This window comes from Equus caballus, chromosome 1 (assembly GCF_041296265.1).
Source record: "Equus caballus isolate H_3958 breed thoroughbred chromosome 1, TB-T2T, whole genome shotgun sequence".
Lineage (NCBI taxonomy): Eukaryota > Metazoa > Chordata > Mammalia > Perissodactyla > Equidae > Equus > Equus caballus.
Window position 1 is genome coordinate 59,477,508 of NC_091684.1, and position 16,940 is coordinate 59,494,447.

General features: G+C 53.1%; 1 protein-coding gene across 14 annotated transcripts in view; it reads left to right on the plus strand.

The window, feature by feature from the left end:
- The window catches only part of PALD1 (phosphatase domain containing paladin 1), a 95,847-nt gene that overhangs the window by 18,038 nt on the left and 60,869 nt on the right, over positions 1-16,940 (plus strand). For 5 of the 14 annotated variants that reach the window (XR_011437388.1, XR_011437386.1, XR_011437389.1 and 2 more), the window contains exon 1: positions 388-678. The exons of 3 other annotated variants lie outside the window; for them this stretch is intronic. The gene's annotated coding sequence lies outside the window, so the exon portion shown is untranslated. Of the gene's footprint in view, positions 1-162; positions 293-385; positions 679-9,967; positions 10,078-14,976; positions 15,087-16,940 lie in introns of those variants that run through there. 6 more of the 14 variants (XM_023644289.2, XM_023644252.2, XM_023644280.2 and 3 more) reach the window with 6 other exon arrangements.

Consider the following 16,940-nt stretch of genomic DNA (forward strand, 5'->3'; position numbering starts at 1 on the left):
CCAGACCCGCCGATCTCCCGGGGAGCTGTAGTCTGGGCGGGGGTGTGGCGCCGAGAGTGTTTGCTCCTTTCTCCAGCCGGAGAGGCTAGATGTAGGGTTTGGGCATCTTCTAGAACGAGCTGAGCTAATGACAAGGGAAGGGGAACTGGCTTTCCAGACAGTCTCCCCCGCCCCAAACTTTTCCTCCCGGCGGAAGGTGGAGGGAGGAAGCGGGGCCCTGGAGGGTGGGGCCAGCCGTCCCCCCTCTGCCCCGGAGCCGCGGCTTTGGGATGCCAATCGGGACGCGGCTGGAGTAAGTGTGTCTTTAAATCCGAGACCCCCGCCCCTCGGCGGCGGGGCCGGGGCTCGGGCTGGCGGGGCGGCGGCGGGAGAGGCGATTGGCGGCTCGGCCGGGTCCGCCCCTCGGTGTGGGGGGCGCAGGGCGGCGCGCTCGAGCTGGAGCGCGCAGCTCCCGCCGCCGGCGAACGCGGGCTCCTGCTCTCTTGGCCTCGCCTCGTCGCGCCCGGCCTGCCCGCCTCCGGAGCCGCCTCTGCCCATGGATGGGCTGGGGACGTTGGGAGGAGCGAGCCGGAGCCCGCGCCGGGCGCGCCCCGCCGCTGCCTGACTCGGCGCCCGCAGTCTGGGCGCAGCGCGCCGGCAGCAGGAGCGCGGATGCCCCTCGGAGCCGCGGGCTGGCAGGTACCGACGCACAGGGACCTGGGGCTGGCTAGGGGAGGATAGATCCGGAGTCCTCTGGGTACTCCTAGCCCCAGGCTGCTCAGACCACCCTCTCCCCATCTCCCGGAGCTCACGCCTCCCTGGCTCCCGGGAGAGGAGCGGTCCTGCGTCCCCACCCAAATGCGCACGGGGTTGGTGCGTGGAAGAGAAGTGGGAGCTCACATATGGAGCAGTGAACCGTTATGGAATCGTTCTGGATGTTCGGCTCTGGGCTGCACCCTCCCCCGAGGTTTCTAGCTGACCGGGACTGGGGTGGACGTGGGCTGGCGACATCTCCACTCTTCACGGCTAGGCCTGGGGGTATGGCCCAGGAGCCGGGCTTCCTGTAAGGTGGGGGGAGGGAAGCTGTCTTCTGATCCCAGGGGTCCCCCTGCTCATCTTTAGGAGGCTTGAGGCTCATGGAACGGGGAGAAGTCCAGAGGTCCTGGTGGGTGCAAGCTTTGATTCTGGGCCCCGTCTGGCCCTGTCTGTCTGTGGACCCAAGTCTCTCGGGGTAGCCCCCTTTTTATTTTCAGAGATTTTCCTGAAGGGGCAGTGGCCTGTCAGAAAGCCGAGTGTGGTGTGTGGGAGACCTGCTGTGCAGACTCTAAGGTGGCCAGGAGGATTGGAACGTGTTCTTATCTCTTGAAGAGTCAGCGAGCCAGAGATGGAAGAACAGCTTCCTGTCTGTAGGGAGCTTGGGGGCTACACTGCTCTGCCAGCCCAAGGTCCAGGCACCAACTCCTTGGCTTCTGTGCAGAGTCAACCTGGACCCAGTGACCAAGCACCTCTTAAATGCCAGGTGCTGGGCTCTGCCTGAGGCCAAGGGGAGTGGTGGGAGGAGTTGGAGTGTCCTGCCCTCAGGTGGTTCAGCCCCATAGCAGAAGGCAAGACATGAACACAGAGGAACGTCACTGATGCAGGATTTCCATACCAGTCTGGGTTAGTAATATTGGTGCAAATGCCAAGAGGCTACCCTGATAACTGCTAGATGAGTGCCATAGGCTGGGGGATCTGGGATCCAGTTCTCATGCAACCATGTAAATCTTTTTGAAATGGTCCAGCTCCATACCCATCCTTCCTTGTTACCCTGCTGGTAGTGAGAACCTGTCAGCACCTCCCCGGACAGGCAGCAGCAATCAGGAGGTTGTGCTGCTCTGTGTGCCCCCAGCCCCACTCCCAGGTGGTTTTTCCTGCTGGTAGATTTCTGTAGAAACCCATTTGGTTTCTGGGGTCAGGCTGAGCGCAGGATGCTCCCCACCAGCCCTAGAGCTCCTGAGGTTTGGGGTCTAGATCCAGCATTATTGAAGGATCAGAGGCCAGTGGGGAGGAAGTCCCTACTTCCTTTCTGAAGAGCCTTTGTCGCTGGGGATGAGGCTGGAGGCCCTTAGCCAGACACTGTTTCCTGTGAGTGCAGACAGGCGCTCTCCCCTTGGCTGGCTGTGCGGTGTTGAGTTGGGTTGTTGGATGTGGCTGGGCTGGGCAGCACTGGCTTGAGATGAGTGGTACCTGGGGCAGCACTGACCTCACCTCTGAGGTCCTGCTGTGTCTGGGGCTCTGCTCCCACCCCCATCATCTGTGGTAGGTTTCTGTTTTTCTGGAACACTGCAGGGGGGGCAGTGTGCCTTTGCCCTTGGCCTTGGGTGTTATTCTGAGAGTGGGAGTTGCTGAGCTCACCCTACAGCCCTTGGCCAGCACTATGAGCATTTGGGTGGACGCATCCACCTGCCTCCAAACAAGTGGGGTCACCCAGACATGGAGGGGGATGCTGGTGCAGGCTGAGACGTGTGTGCTTAGGTATATGGCCACTTGGGCAGAGGCAGAGAGGAACCGGATACAGACGTGCATGAAGACAGACACAGGAGGACAGTGAGATGGGCAAGCAACCCAGGGGCACAGACACATGCAGGGGGCAGACAATGTTAACTCATAAACATGGATCACACCTGGGCCACAGACACAAATAGACAGATCTACACCATCGCAGGGATTTGAACTTATCCACACAGCAGGCAGACGTGTCCATGGGCAGACATACGGGCAGACCTACAGGGTCACAGATGTGGATGTGAGCTGACATTCATGGACTAAAGACGTAGAGCCACACAGAAGTGGCTCGAGTGCCTGGGCAGATGTGGAGTTGGCTGTGGGCTCCCTGGGGACGCAGATGTGGACATCTGATGAGTCACCCAGCAGCAGAGGCAGGACATGGACAGAGGTGGGTACTGAGATGTAGTCTGAGGCACACGCTCCCAGTTGTCCCTGTGACCCCATGTGGCAGCAGTGCCTGGCACTTGTCCTGTTTGGGGTGGTGGTGATACAGGCACTCTGTGGTGTGGCTTCATTTTTTGACCCCCACTATGGAGTTTGAACACCCCGAAGGGCTCAGTATCCTCTGCTTTCCTCTGAGAGTTGTTTGGCCTCCCCACTCCCTAAGTTACAGGGCTGCGCACATGCCTTAAGCCCCAGCAGGGGCTCCTTGAGACTGCGAGTCTCATCTTGCCTGCGTCTCCTTCCTGCGGCAAGTCCACTGAGTGGCCAGGGCACAGGAGGGAGCCCAGGCCTCAGGGGTTCTGGCGGGGAAGGGACAATCCCTGGGCAAAGAGTGAATGTGCTATTGTGTCTTTGCTGAGACCGTTGTCCTCTGCTGTGGACTGCCCCTCCTCCAGACCCTGGGCTTGCACAGGGAAGGGGGTCCCCACCTTCTGGTGACAGTCACCTCTCCTCTGGCCAACCTGGAGATTGGGAGTTAGCCCAGAGACTAGATACAGCTTCACACTAATGCACTGTGTGAGCCTGGGCAAGTTGCTCAATGTCTCAATAAACTCATCTTTAAGATGAAACTCTTCATCTTAAGATGAGGCAGTAACGCCTAGCCCTTGGGGACGTTGTGGGGGTTAAATGGGAGATCATTGGTGGAAAGCACGTGGTACTCATTCAATGGGGCTTTGATGACAAGCCCTCCCCTGTGGCCAGGACTCTCCAGAGCTGACTCAGCAGCCAGGTGCCTGCCCCTGGCAAGGCTGGGCGGGCAGGCACCTCTCATTTTGAAAGCTAGAGGGTTTTGTCCTTACCCCCCTGCCCATTGGCCACTCCTTGGCCCTGTGGGACCCCCACATACGGGGTCAGGAAATGACAGGCAGGGTGTGTGGAAGCTTGGTCCTGTCGCCTGCCGGGCTTTGGGAGGGGAGCCAGTGGTTTGCTAAGAATAGCCCCAAATCGTGCCTCTGCCTCCCAGTGGGCAGTTGTGGGCCTCCTTGGTCCAGGCCTGTAACTGGCGCTCAGCATGGGGATGGGCCTGGGAGCAGCAGGCTGGCTCTGGGAGGGGGCCCTGCCGCTCTTCCTAGGTCTTTAAGTGGGATCTGGGGAAAGAGAAGGCCTGGGGAGCACTGGCCTTTAAAATCTCTGAGGTCCTCTTCCACTCAGAACTTGTCCTGATAACTGTCCCCTTGACCATCTTCCCATCCCCTAATGGACCTCTGGTGATTATGAACACAGGCTCTGGAACCAGACCACTAGGGGCTGAATTTCAGCTCTGTCCTTCACTAGCTGTGTGTCCCTGGGCAACTCACTTAACCTCTCTGTACCTGATTGCTTTGTCTAACAGGGTTAATGACAGCAAACTCCTTTATACGAATGCCACCAGGATGGAAGGAGGTGGTGCGTGGAGAGCCCTTGGGGAAGTGTGTGGCTCATAGTAAATGCTCAGTCAACGTTAGGTGCTGCTGAATATGATTATGTTCTCCCAGCAAAGGGAGAGACCCGTGAGGCCAGAGGCCAGGGTGCGTGCACAGTGCCTCTTGGTGGGAAGGCACCAGGATGCCTCTTGATGTGGGTCCCTTGCCATTCCTGGCCCCGGGTTCAGTATGAGATGCAAGGGACCGCAGGTGAGTGAGAGCCAGCCTCTGCCAGGTGAGAGAGGCTCATGTGTACATTACACCATACCCCACCGGGACCTTCCCGGTCTGTGCAGCTATGGTTGGAGCTGGAGGGAGGGAATGGCTTCCTGGGTCTGAGGGCCTGCTTCAGCTGGGCTTTGCAGGTTGGCCAAGAGTTTTCAGGGGTGAGGGAAGGCTTCCCAAGCAGAAAGAGCAGCCTGTGCAGAGGTGTGGCAGCTTGGTGTGTTTAGGGAACATGAGCGGATCCACGGATCTGGGGAGGGGACCCACGCTTAGCACTTCCGGCCTGTCAGGAAAGAGCTTGCATGCTGGGCCCTTCTGTCCCTCCCTCCCTGGGCTCTGGGGCAGCCCAGGTTTCCCTGTTAGGATGCAGAAATTGGAGGCCCATCAGAATTTTGGGCCTTCGCTTTCCTTTTAGGAATCACATTTGCTGTCCCCCCATCCTCCAGAGACTCCCCCACCCTCTTATAAAGGCCTGCCAGCCCTCCCTGGGCTCCTCATTTTTGAGCTGGGGCTCCAGACTGCTCCCATGCCCATATCAACATGCCTGTTTTTGCTCTTAGCTAAGATGCCCCTGGGTTCATAGGTCCTCCTCCTGGGGAATGAGCAGATGCCTTTGAAACCTCTCCATCTAACAGTAGAATTCCTGGACCTCAGAAGGTGTTTTACATATTTCCTGTAACTGACATGTGGACTGGCTTTAGCTCTGAGGGGTGCCCCTGCGTGGGCCCGGGCTGGGGTACTCTGATGAGAGGGACATGGGGCATCTGGGCTTGTCTACGTGCCCATGGCAGGCAGCAGGGAGCGTCTGGGAACTGGGTGTGTTGCTGCTGACCCTGTGGGCTCCCAAGGAGCTAGGCCTTTCGGAAATTCCAGGAGGAGGAGGGTGTGGTGCTGGGAGGGCTGTGGGTCCATGGCTGGGCTTCCCACCCTCACCCATGAGAAACAGCCCCACTGCCAGGAGGCTGGGTTGGGGCCATGCAGAGGGGGAGAGGTGGGTACCCTCAGATGACCTTGGACCTTGCCAGCCTCTGCAGCCTGCTGAGCGCCGGGCCCTGCCTGTCTGCAGGCTGTGTGGCCTTTGTCTGGGCCCTCCCCAGAGTGGAGCACAGGGACACTTGGGAGTTTTGAAGATTCTAGTTAGAAAGCACAGAGGGAACTTCTCCCCTTTTCTGTTCCTTTTCCTGGAACTGTAGACTCCATGAAGGAGTTAACCCCCCTCCTGCTGGGCACAAAGTGGCTGGTGGACAAGTCCTGTGTGACTGCTGCTCTGTGGTTACTGAGTCCTTCCTCCTGGGGTCCCTGAGGTCCTGGAGGGTCCCTGCTGACCCTCAACTCCCCAGAGTCAGCCTCCATCAGAGCCCAGGGTCCTGGCTGGCAGGGCCTGGAAAACCTCATCCAGCCTGGATCTGCATCCTTGCCCAGTGCTGCTCCAGCCTTCTTCGTTTGAGCACTGTCTTGATGGGTACTCATCCCCTGCCCCATGGCCGCCCCGCCTGGTGATGGCGCTCGCGGACTTTGGGAGTCTCGTGCAGGTGCCGCGTAGCCAGCTCACTCCAAGCCCTGCTGGGGAGCTCTGGTTTCCAAATGCCCCAGAGAGAAGGGCTGCCCTGGAGAGGGGGCCCCAGAGTTGCAGAGCCTTTGGGGGAGGTGCAGAGCAGGTCTCTCCTCTCCTGGGCTCTGGACCCCGCCCCAGGCAGAGGTGGATCAGCCCCAGACTAGCAGTTGACTGCTGCCTCTGAATCCAGTTTTCTCAGCTGCAAAATGGGCCTAATATATTTTTCCCCGTCTACCTTAAAAATTTTTTGGGGGGGGCTGGCCCTGTTGCCGAGTGGTTAAGTTTGCGCACTCCGCTGCGGCGGCCCAGGGTTTCGCCAGTTTGGATCCTGGGCGCGGACATGAGGTGGCATCCCACATGCCAAAACTAGAAGGACCTGCAGCTAAGATATACAACTATGTACCTGGGGGGATTTGGGGAGATAAAGCAGCAAAAAAAAAAAAAAAAAAAAAAGATTGGCAACAGTTGTTAGCTCAGGTGCCAATCTTTAGAAAAATTTTTTTTTATTGAGGTGAAATTCACTTAACATAACATTAACATTTTATTTTTTTGTTACTTATTTTTTATAAAATTAACCCATTTTAAAGCACACAATTCAGTGGCATTGAGTACATTGACCATGTTGTGCAACCATGGCCTCTGTCAAGTTCCCAAACATCTTTGTCACCCCAAGGGGAAACCGACATCCATTAACAGTTACTCCTCCTTCCCTCTTCTACCTTACTTTAAGAAAAAGTTTCAGAGGCTGACCTGGTGGCGTAATGGTTGGGTTCACATCCTCTGCTTGGTGGCTCGGGGTTTGTGGGTTTGGATCCCCAGCACGGACCTATCCACTGCTCATCAAGCCATGCTGTGGCGGCGTCCCCCACACAAAGTAGAGGAAGATGGGCACAGATGTTAGCTCAGTGACAATCTTCCTCACATGCACACACACATGAAAGTTTCATTGAGGTATACATACCCTAAAATTCACCCATCCTCAGGGTGCAGCTGGCGAGTGTTGGTAAATGTGCAGCTGCCGCCCCAGTCGGTCTGAGACACTTTCATCACCCAGGAGGTTCCTCGTGCTCCAGTGCTGTCTGTTGCCACTCCCACCCCGGTCCCAGGTGCACTTACCTCCTTTCTGTCACTGTGGATTGCTTCTTCCAGGATTTCACATAAATGGGCTCACATAGTAGGTCCTCTTCTGTGTCTGGCTTCTTGGCTCAACGTGGTGTTCTTGACACTCATCCACCTTGTGGCGTGTTTCAGGAGTGCATTCCTTTCCTACTGCCCAGTAGGATTCCAGTGTGGAGGGACCACAGCTTGCTGCTCGCATTTCCTGTTGATGTGCCTATCCAGCTTTTGAGAATGTTTTCAATTTAAAAAGTAATATAAAGCAAATTATCTTTGTGAAAGATTCAAGCACAGTCATGCGCCATATGCCGTTTCCGTCAATGACGGACCACATATGACGGTGGTCCCGTACGATTAGCGCCATATGGCCTGGGTGTGTAGAAGCCTATACTATCTGGGTTTGTGTAAGTGCACTCTGATGTTTACACAAGGAAGAAATCGTCTAACGACGCATTTCTCAGAACCTGTCCCTGTCATTAAGCGGCGCATGACTGTAGAAGCTTCAGAGAGAGCGAGTGAAGTGTGAAACTCCCCTTTCCCCTCCTCACTTCCTCTCGTCACCCGAGGGAACGCTGTCAGCGCTTTGCTGACTGTCCCTTGGTCTTTTTTCCTGTGCCTCTAGGCGAATTTGCGGCTTTCCATTTGGGGGTCTAGATGGGGTCACAGTGTCCGTGGCCCTGGGCCTTGCTGTTTCACTTAGCTGTCGGTCCCGGGGAGTGTCCCCAGCACCACCATCGGAGTTCCCTGCACATTCCCTGGGGGCTGTGTCCAGCTGAGGGCTCAGAGGTGGGGCCTGGGCTGTGGGCACAGCTGTCCGTCTCTCCTGCCCTGGGGCTCAGCGAGGCTTTGGGGACAGGGAAGGAAGGCCTCCTGGAGGTGGTCAGTTTAGAGCAGGTTTCGGGAGGAGGGAGGCAGTGGAACCAAAGGGAGCTGCTGTCCTGGGGGTAGGCGAGCTGGTGGCCGGCATCTGGGTGGATGTGCACCCCCTGGGTGCTTCACCACCACCTCGCAGCCGCTGGCAGGCAACAGGGGCTTCCTCCTCCTGCCTCTGTAAAGTTTCGCCGAAAGTAATAGGCCCAGAGAGAGGCAGACTCGTTGAGTTGGCACAAGGTGGACCTGAGGACGCCCTTCTTGTTGCAGCAGAGTTGCTCCTGGCTGAGGCCCACTCTTCTAGGCAGTGTGCTTTGGGTCTCCCGAATGAAAGCCTGTCCTGCACGGTGGGCTTTGTGTGGGTGCAGGGTGGGGCTGTCTGTGGCCTCTGAGAAGGGGGCTGCTGTGCTCAGGTCTGCGTGCTCCTGGCTCTGCCCTGACCCGGCCAGTGGCTTACTGGGGCTCTGAGTCTGTGTTGTCATCCTTCTTGCCTTGACGTATGAATGATGCCATCGATGTATAAATGAACCACATCTCCCGTGTTTTAAAGTTTTTCCTAATTTAATAATTCAAAGTAGTGCCTTAATCCTCTTGTATGAAGCGGGTTCCAGGGGATAGGAATCCTGTGTTGTAGTGTTACAGGGCAGCCAACTGTGCACTGGGGGGTTGGGGGGGGGGGCGCTGTCTTGTGACTTAGGGTTTCATCATAGACTAGGGTTTCATACTGAGCCCTTGGGGACAGTGTGGGGGAGGGCAGGAGAGGGAGCCTGGGAGGGACGCTATGAGGAGGTGGGTTTGTTGATTTCTCCAGCTTAGTGCTGCTCAAACCTGGATAATATATTGACTTAGCCTTTTAATAATAGCTTTATCGAGATAGAATTCACATGCCGTACAATTGACCCATTTAAAGTGTACAACTTAGTAGCTTTTAGTATATTCAGAGTTGGACATCTGTCACTGCAGTCTAATTTTACATTTTCATCAACCCCAGAAGATACCCTGTACCCATTGCTCATTACCTTCCACCCCAGCCCACTAATCCACTTTCTGTCTCCATGGATTTGCTTGTTCTGAACATTTCGTATAAATGGAATCACACAGTGTGTGGCTTTTTTGTGGACTCCCTTTTGAAGCCAAAAAAAAAAAGCTTCACTTATTGATTTAAATTTCCTTATTAGAATATAACTTATATGTGTACAAATATAAAACTAGATGTAAGTGCCTAGTTATAGGCTTACATAGTTTTGATATGACTATAAACAAACATGAAATAAAACCAGAAAAAAACTAACAGCACCAGAAAGCCAACCCATTTCAAGTGAACGATGTTAGTTTGGAGGGGAGGATGTCGCCTGTGCTGATGGCGGAGAGCTGGGCGTCCTCTCTTTCCCCTGGCTCTGTTGCTGGAGCCTGCTCTGCAGAGAGGCATTAATAACGCTGGGCTAGCTGGATGGTTTGGGGTAATTCTGATTACTCACATTTGAGCCCAAACTACCAGTGAATAATCCCCAAATCTCTGTTTTAATGGAGCATTGCTTGAGGCCTGGAAAGCAGGCTCGTTTGATTGGAGATAAGGGCGGAACAGTGGCGTTATTGAAATCTGCATATTGTGGCTCTTAAACCCGCTTCTGTGGGAATCAGGAATTTGGCACAAAGAGATGAGCTTGGCTCAGTTCACGCAGATGCTCTCAACCTGGACGTGGTCCCGACTGCTAAGAGGCCAGGCCTTTGAATGGGGCACATCCAGGCTGCCATGGGCTGTGGGATCGCTCAGTCCCCACCCCACCCCCTCTTCTCCTCTTTGAACCACCTTTGTTTGTGCTGTGTGCGGTGAGGTCACTTGGCCGTGGAGGAGGAACCAGATTGTAAACATGGGAGCCAACTTGAGCCCCAAGCTGCACGGCCGTGCCGGCTCATGAAGGTCGTTCAGGTGAACAGGTATATGCTCATTATTCCTTTTTTTAATTGAGGTGAAATTAATATGATGTAAATTTAACTGTTTTAAAGTGTGCAATTCAGTGGTATTTAGTACATTTACAAGGTTGTGTAACCATCGCCTCTATCTAATTCCAAACATTAAAAAATTTTATTTTATTGCGGTAAGAACACGTAACGTGAGATCTGCCCTCTTAACACGTGTTTAAGTGTACATCATTGCTGTTGACTGGAGGGACAGTGTTGCACAGCGGCTCTTAGAGCTTATTCATTGTGCTTAACTGAAACTTTGTGCCTTTGATTAGTAACTGCCCGTCTTCTGCTCCCCCAGCCCTGACAGCCACCATTCCACTCTCAGTCTATGGATTCCCCATGTAAGTGGAATCATGCAGTATTTGTCCTCCTGTCACTGACTTATTTCACTCAGTGGACAACTGTAATGTCCTCAAGGTTCATCCATGTTGTAGCATATTATAGAATATCTTTTTTTAAGGCTGAATAATATTCCATTGTATGTGTATATCACATTTTCTTTGTACAACCATCAGTGGACATTTGGGTTACTTCCACCTCTTGGCTCTTGTGAACAGTGCTGCGGTGAACATGGAAGTGCTAATATCTCGTTGAGATCCTGATTTCCATTCTTTTGGATAAATACCCAGAAGTGGGCTTGCTGGATCAGATGGTAGTTCTATTTTAAATTTTTTGAGGAACCCCCATACTGTTTTCCGTAACAGCTGCGCTGAGTTGCATTCCCACCGACAGTGTGCAAGGGTTCCAATTTCTTCACATCCTTGCCAGCACTTGTCTTTTGTTTTTTTGATAATAGCCATCCTGACAGGCATGAGGTGATATCTCACTGTGATTTTGATTTGCATTTCCTTGATGATTAGTGATGTCGAGCTTCTAAAACCTTTTCATCTCCCCAAAGGGAAACTCCGTATCTGTTAAGCAGTCGCTCCTGATGCCCACCCCCACCCAGCCCCTGGTAACCACTAATCTGCATTCTGTCTCTGTGGATTTGTCTGTTCTGGATATTTCACATAAATGGAATCATACAGCTTGTGACTTGTCGTTCTGGCTTCTTTCACTTGGCGTAATGTTTTCAAGGTCCATCCATGGTGTAGCATGCTTCATTCCTTTTTATAGCTGAATGATAATATATTGTATAGAGATACCACATATTGTTTATCCGTTTATCAGTTGATGGATGTGGATTGTTTCCACTTTATGGCTGTTGTGAATAATGCTGCTATGGACATTTGTGTACCAGTTTTTGTTTGGAACCCTGTTTTCAGTTCCCTTGGGTATATACCCAGGAATGTAATTGCTGGGTCATATGGTAATTCTGTGTTTAACTTTTTGGGTTTAATATTCTGGAATTAGATAGTGGTGATGATTGCACAACATTGTGAACGTACTAAATGCCACTGAATTACATATTTTAAAAGGATGAATTTTATGGTATGTGAATTAAATCCCAATTAAAAAAAAAAAAAGGAGCTCACAGATCCTGAAGTAACCGTCTGTGGAGTCTGGCTTGAGTCCCATTCTCGGCTCTGGAGAGCCCAGAGTCCTGCATGGCCTCGTGGAAGCCTACCGGCTTCTGGGGGGGTGGCACGCTGGGCCTCAGCGTCATCCTGGTTTGGGGTGGCAGGTGGGTGCTGCCTGCCCCCTGCCTTCGCTCATTCCAGCCCTTTCTGGCTTCTAGACAAGAGGTGCTCACTGTGGAACTTGGTACCCTGGTTTTCCCTCCCGTGAAGCGGGCCTGTGGGCAGCCAGCCGGTGCTGACCTGTGCACCGGACCTGCCTCCCCACGGGAGCCCTCCCCCATCCTACCTGGCGCCCTGGGCGCCACAGGGCTCAGCACCGTGTTCTCTGTCCTCGCAGGGCTGCAGGGCCTGCTGCTTCTGAGGTGGCTCGGGACCGAGCCCGGCTAATCTGTCTGCCTGTTCTCCGCGCCGCACACCCGCTTCCCCTCGGTCTGTGTGTCTCTGTCAGTGCCGATCGCATCCCTCTATCGTTCAGGCCCAGCACCTAAGGCGTCCAGGGGCCTCCGTTTCCCTCACGTTTCAGAAGCGACATGTCAGGTGGTCCTGTTGGCTCCACTTTCAGAGTGGGTCCAGGGTGAGCCCTTTTCCTCGCCTCCCCCCAGTGCTGGCCCCAGCCTCCCGTGTCACTTGCGCTGCCGCAGTGACTCCTGATGGGTCTGCTGGCTTCTGCCCTGTCCCTCGACAGATTCTTCTCACACAGCAGCCAGGGTGACCTTGTAAGAACATAAATGTCAGGTCAGGGCACTTCTCTGCCCAAGCCCCCAGTGGCTCCCCATTTACTCACAGTGAAAGCCAGAGTCCTTACAGTGGCCTCAGGACACCCCCATCCAATACTTACCCCCTCACTCACCTTGCTGCACCCAAAATGCCTGCCTCATGGCTCCTTCCACACACTGGGAACACCCCACCTCAGGGCCTTTGCACGGCTTTCCTCTCAACCTGGGATGCCTTTCCTCCACAGAACCACATAGCTTGCCATGTCGCTTCCTTCAGCTCTTTCCTCAAATGTGAAGCCTCCCTGGATACCCTGTCTAAAATGTCATGCCTCATCTCCATAGCCCTTTTCTTCCTTATCACCTCCTGCTATGCCATATATTTTACTAATTTGTATAGGTTATTTCTGTGTCTCCAGCTGCTGTGTACAAGGCAGGAATTTTTGTTCTGTGCTGTCAGTGCCTAGAACAGTGCCTCACACATAGCAGGTGAAATTTTGTGGAATAGCTGCATGAAGAGGGAATGATTCAGTCCATTTTATAGATGAGGAAACTGAGTCTCAGAAAGGCTGACTATGGGGGCCTGCCCAGAGGCGCAGCGGTTAAGTGCACACGTTCCGCTTCGGTGGCCCGGGGTTCACGGGTTCAGATCCCAGGTGCAGACATGGCACCGCTTGCCAAAAGCCATGCTGTGTTAGGCATCCCACATGTAAAGTAGAGGAAGATGGGCACGGATGTTGGCTCAGGGCCAGTCTTCCTCAGCAAAAGGAGGAGGATTGGCGGCAGTTAGCTCAGGGCTAATCTTCCTCAAAAAAAGAAAAAGGAAAAAAAAAGAAAGGCCAACTATGAACCTGGTCTCATGACTCCCAGGCCCAGTGCTGTTTGCTGAGCCATAGTTTCTACCTTCTTTTCCCTAATCCCTGTTTCCAGGGACAGCCATTCTAAACCTCGTGGGCTGGAGCATTCAGATTTCCCCTTAGGAAGTTCTCCTTGTTAGCTCGAGAGCTGTGGAATTGGTGGTTACCTCCTGGCATTTGTGTGGAAATGATGGTAAGAGCCTGCCCTCATTTGTTGAGCTCTCCTTCTGGTTTCTGTGCATAATGCTACAACCTTTGGAAAAGTAATCTACTGTAGTTTTAAAATGCGTTTGCCTTTTTATGTAAGCAGTCTGAATTTTGGTAGCCTGTCCTAAAGAAGTGCAACTACAGGATGTAAGGCTTTGTGTGCAAAGATTTTGTGGCAGAGACCACACTGTCTCCTTTCAGTTCCTTGTTCTTCCCCTCCTCAGGGCATTTTCACGTCCTGTCCCCTCTGCTTGCCATGCTTTTTCACATGGCTGAAACCTTCCTGTTTTTCAGATATATGGCATAGGCCTTCTGTGACTGTCTTATCTAAAATATGTCCTTTTCCTACCTTCCTCATTTTCTATCTCAGCATCTCAGCCCCTTGCAACCCACATCACAATGTATACAGTGTGTCATTATTGTATTTCTTTGTGGACTCCCTCCGTCCCTCCCTCTCCTTTTCTCTCTTTTGTTAGAATGTCTGCTCCACAGGCCCAGGACCTGCCAATCTGGTTGACATGGTTGATACTTAGTAGCTATGTGTTGAGCAAATAGTGATACAATGGAATGGCCACTATTGAACAGACAGGGGTGGAGTTATATGGAATTAACTGGGAGGGGTGTTTGTGGTGTTCTGTTAAGGGAAAAAAGCTTATTGTAGAAGGAAGCTTAGGGATAGGCTTGGAGGGGGATTGGAAGGGCATAAATATTTTCTTTATATGTCATTGTTTGACTTGTGACAGTAAGTACACCTTTTGTTATAAAATATGTGGTCAACCAAAAAGTCAAAAAAAACAAAAAATCATATCCAGTGAGAGGGAGCATCAGGATTTGAACCTGGTCCTTCTGACTCCCAGCCCATGTTCTTACCCAACACCCAACACTTCCCATGGCCTTTCCATGTCCAGCTTCACTCTCACCTCATTGTAGTCATCGGAGGAAGGCAAAGGATGGGTTATTAGCTGTTTGTATTTGTTTTGTAAATTGAGATATAATTTGCAGACAGTAAATCAGGGCATGGTCTGATGAATTGTTGCGGATCTATCACCTGTGTAACCCATACCCAGATCAAGATACAGAGCATTTCCAGGGCCTGGAAGGGTCCCTGGGGCCCCTTCCTGACCCTCCCACACTCTCAAGTGGCCACGCCTCTGAGTGCCTTCCCAAGGATCAGTCTTGCTTGTTGTTGAACTTTATGTAAGTGGAATGATACAATATGAGCTGTTTTTATATGGCTTCTTTCTCTCAGTGTAAACCCTGTAGGATTCACTCATGATGCGCGGGTCTCAGCAGTTTGTTCTTTTTTATTGCTCAGTAGTGTTCCGTTGTGTGGTCGTACCACAATGTGGTCCTTTTTTTCCTGTAGATGGACTTTTGCCTTGTTTCCAGTTGTTAGAGATTATGAAACAAGCTGCCCAACACTCCCCTGTCTTTTTTTTAATTGTAAAATATAGCTACCATAAAGTCTACCTTTTCAGTGATTTCAAATTGTACAGTTCAGTGGCTTTAAGTCCATTCACACTGTTGTACAACCGTCACCACCGTCCACCTCCAGAACTTTTTCATCTTCCCAAACGGAAGCTCTGCCCAGTGACCAGTAGCTGCCTGCTTCCCCTCCCCGGCCCTGGCAACCACCGTTCTACTTTCTGTCTCTGTGAATTGGACTGCTCTGGGTGCCTGCTGTAAGTGGAACCATACAATATTTGCCCTTTTGTATCTGGCTTGTTTAAACACTTAGCATAATGGCTTCAAGGTTCATCTATATTGTAGCATGTATCAGAATTTCATTCCTTTTTAAGACTATAATTGTTCTTTTGATCACATTTTAAAGGCACCTCAGAATTTTGGGAGTGAGTGAGTGGGTCAGCTTGATGGTGGTAGTGGAATAAGTAATATTTATTCACATTTGCTGGGTGCCAGCCCTTCCCCTGTGTTGTCTCATGTAATCCTTACCACATCCCTATGAAGCAGGTTCCAGTATTGTCCTCATTTTACAGATGAGTGAACTAGGTTCAGGGAAGTTCAGTAACTTGGCCAGGGTCATGCAGCGAGTCATTGGTCACCCCAGGTGGGGTGCCCACTCACCTGACCGCACCGCCGGTGCTCCGTGGTCCCGGCCCTGCGCAGTGCCCAGGCTGGGTGCCAGCTTTTCTTCCCTCAGCACCGGACTTAGAGCCGATTCCTCGAATCCTCCTCGTCACCTCTTGGCGGCTGATCGGAGCTGAGAGTGGAGCTGATCAGTGCCAGCTGGCCCTGGGGAGGCCGTGCAGGGGCCCTCCTCCCTGGTCCGGGTCCGCTCTGGGTCCTGGTTTCTGTTGAAAGCCCCTTTATGGTGCAGCTTCCCTAGCTGGGCAGGGGTGGGCCTGTGGGGACATGGGCCTCCGGGTCCCGCACAAGGCTGGCAGGGGCCGCCTGGTGCAAGGCTGCCAGGGCCGGATGTCGCTGTTGGCAGGACTTTCCCTGAACAAACGACTACCAGGAGCTTTGGGATCAAAAGGATAGATAAACAGGAAGAGGGAGAAACTTGAAAATATTTTCCTTCCCCTCCTGCGCCCCGGCGCTTTCTCCTGCTCTTCCCTCGGCCGCTGAAGGGTGGAGGTGGCACAGCCCTCCCCCTTCCAGAAGCCGCCCGGAGCCCTACGGAGCCACGGCTGTGGGCCTTCGGTTCTAGGGCTCAGGGTTTGCTTTGCCTGGTGGGTTGGGCTGAGCCTGGCGTTCAGGGCCCGAGTGTGAATCTTGGCTCCGCTGTTTCTGTGCCGTGTGGTCCAAGCTGATTCGCTCAGCCTGTCACCGGGTCAGAATGGCCGTGGTCCACAGCTGTAGGAGTGTTGGGGATAACACGGTGTGTGTTCGTTCGCTGCATACTGGCTGTGGGTGCTCAAGAGGCGTGTACGGGGTTGTCTCAGTTGAGCCTTGCAGCCCTTCGGAGTGGGCATGTTACTGTCTCCATTTGACAGACGGGCAGCGCAGAGACGTTAAGTGTTTCTGTCAAGGTTACACGCTAGTGGTGATAGAGCTGAGGCTCACACGCAGGTGGGGTGTACCCAGCGCCCTGCCAGTTCATCGTCTGGCGCTGGTACCCACCTCGGCATGTGGTACTGTTGGTACTGTGAATTCCTTTCCCTTCTCTTGTACAGAGAAACTAAGTTGGTTGGGGTGATGGGGCAGTAGGGCGAGGCCTGCAGAGCCTTGGGCCTTAGTGGTCCCAGAGCAATATCTAGCCCTTGCTGAGGTGCTCCCCGCATGATACCTCCTCCGTGCAGCCTTCTTAGGGTGACTCATGGCATCGTCCTGCCTCTCTCCTACTGCCCCAGCCTGGGCAGCACATCTCACCCTGCAGAGCAACATCCTAACTCTCTGGCAGGGCCCCAAGACACTCGGGGTTCAGGCCAACCTCACCCCGTCCTCTGTTCTGGCCTCACAGTAGCTTAATACTTCCTAAGAGCTCTGAACAGTGGCAAGCATTTCTCTCTCCATGCTGTTCCCTCTGCAGAATGCTTTTCTTGTCTGTCAAATGATGATCACCCTTCAGGGAC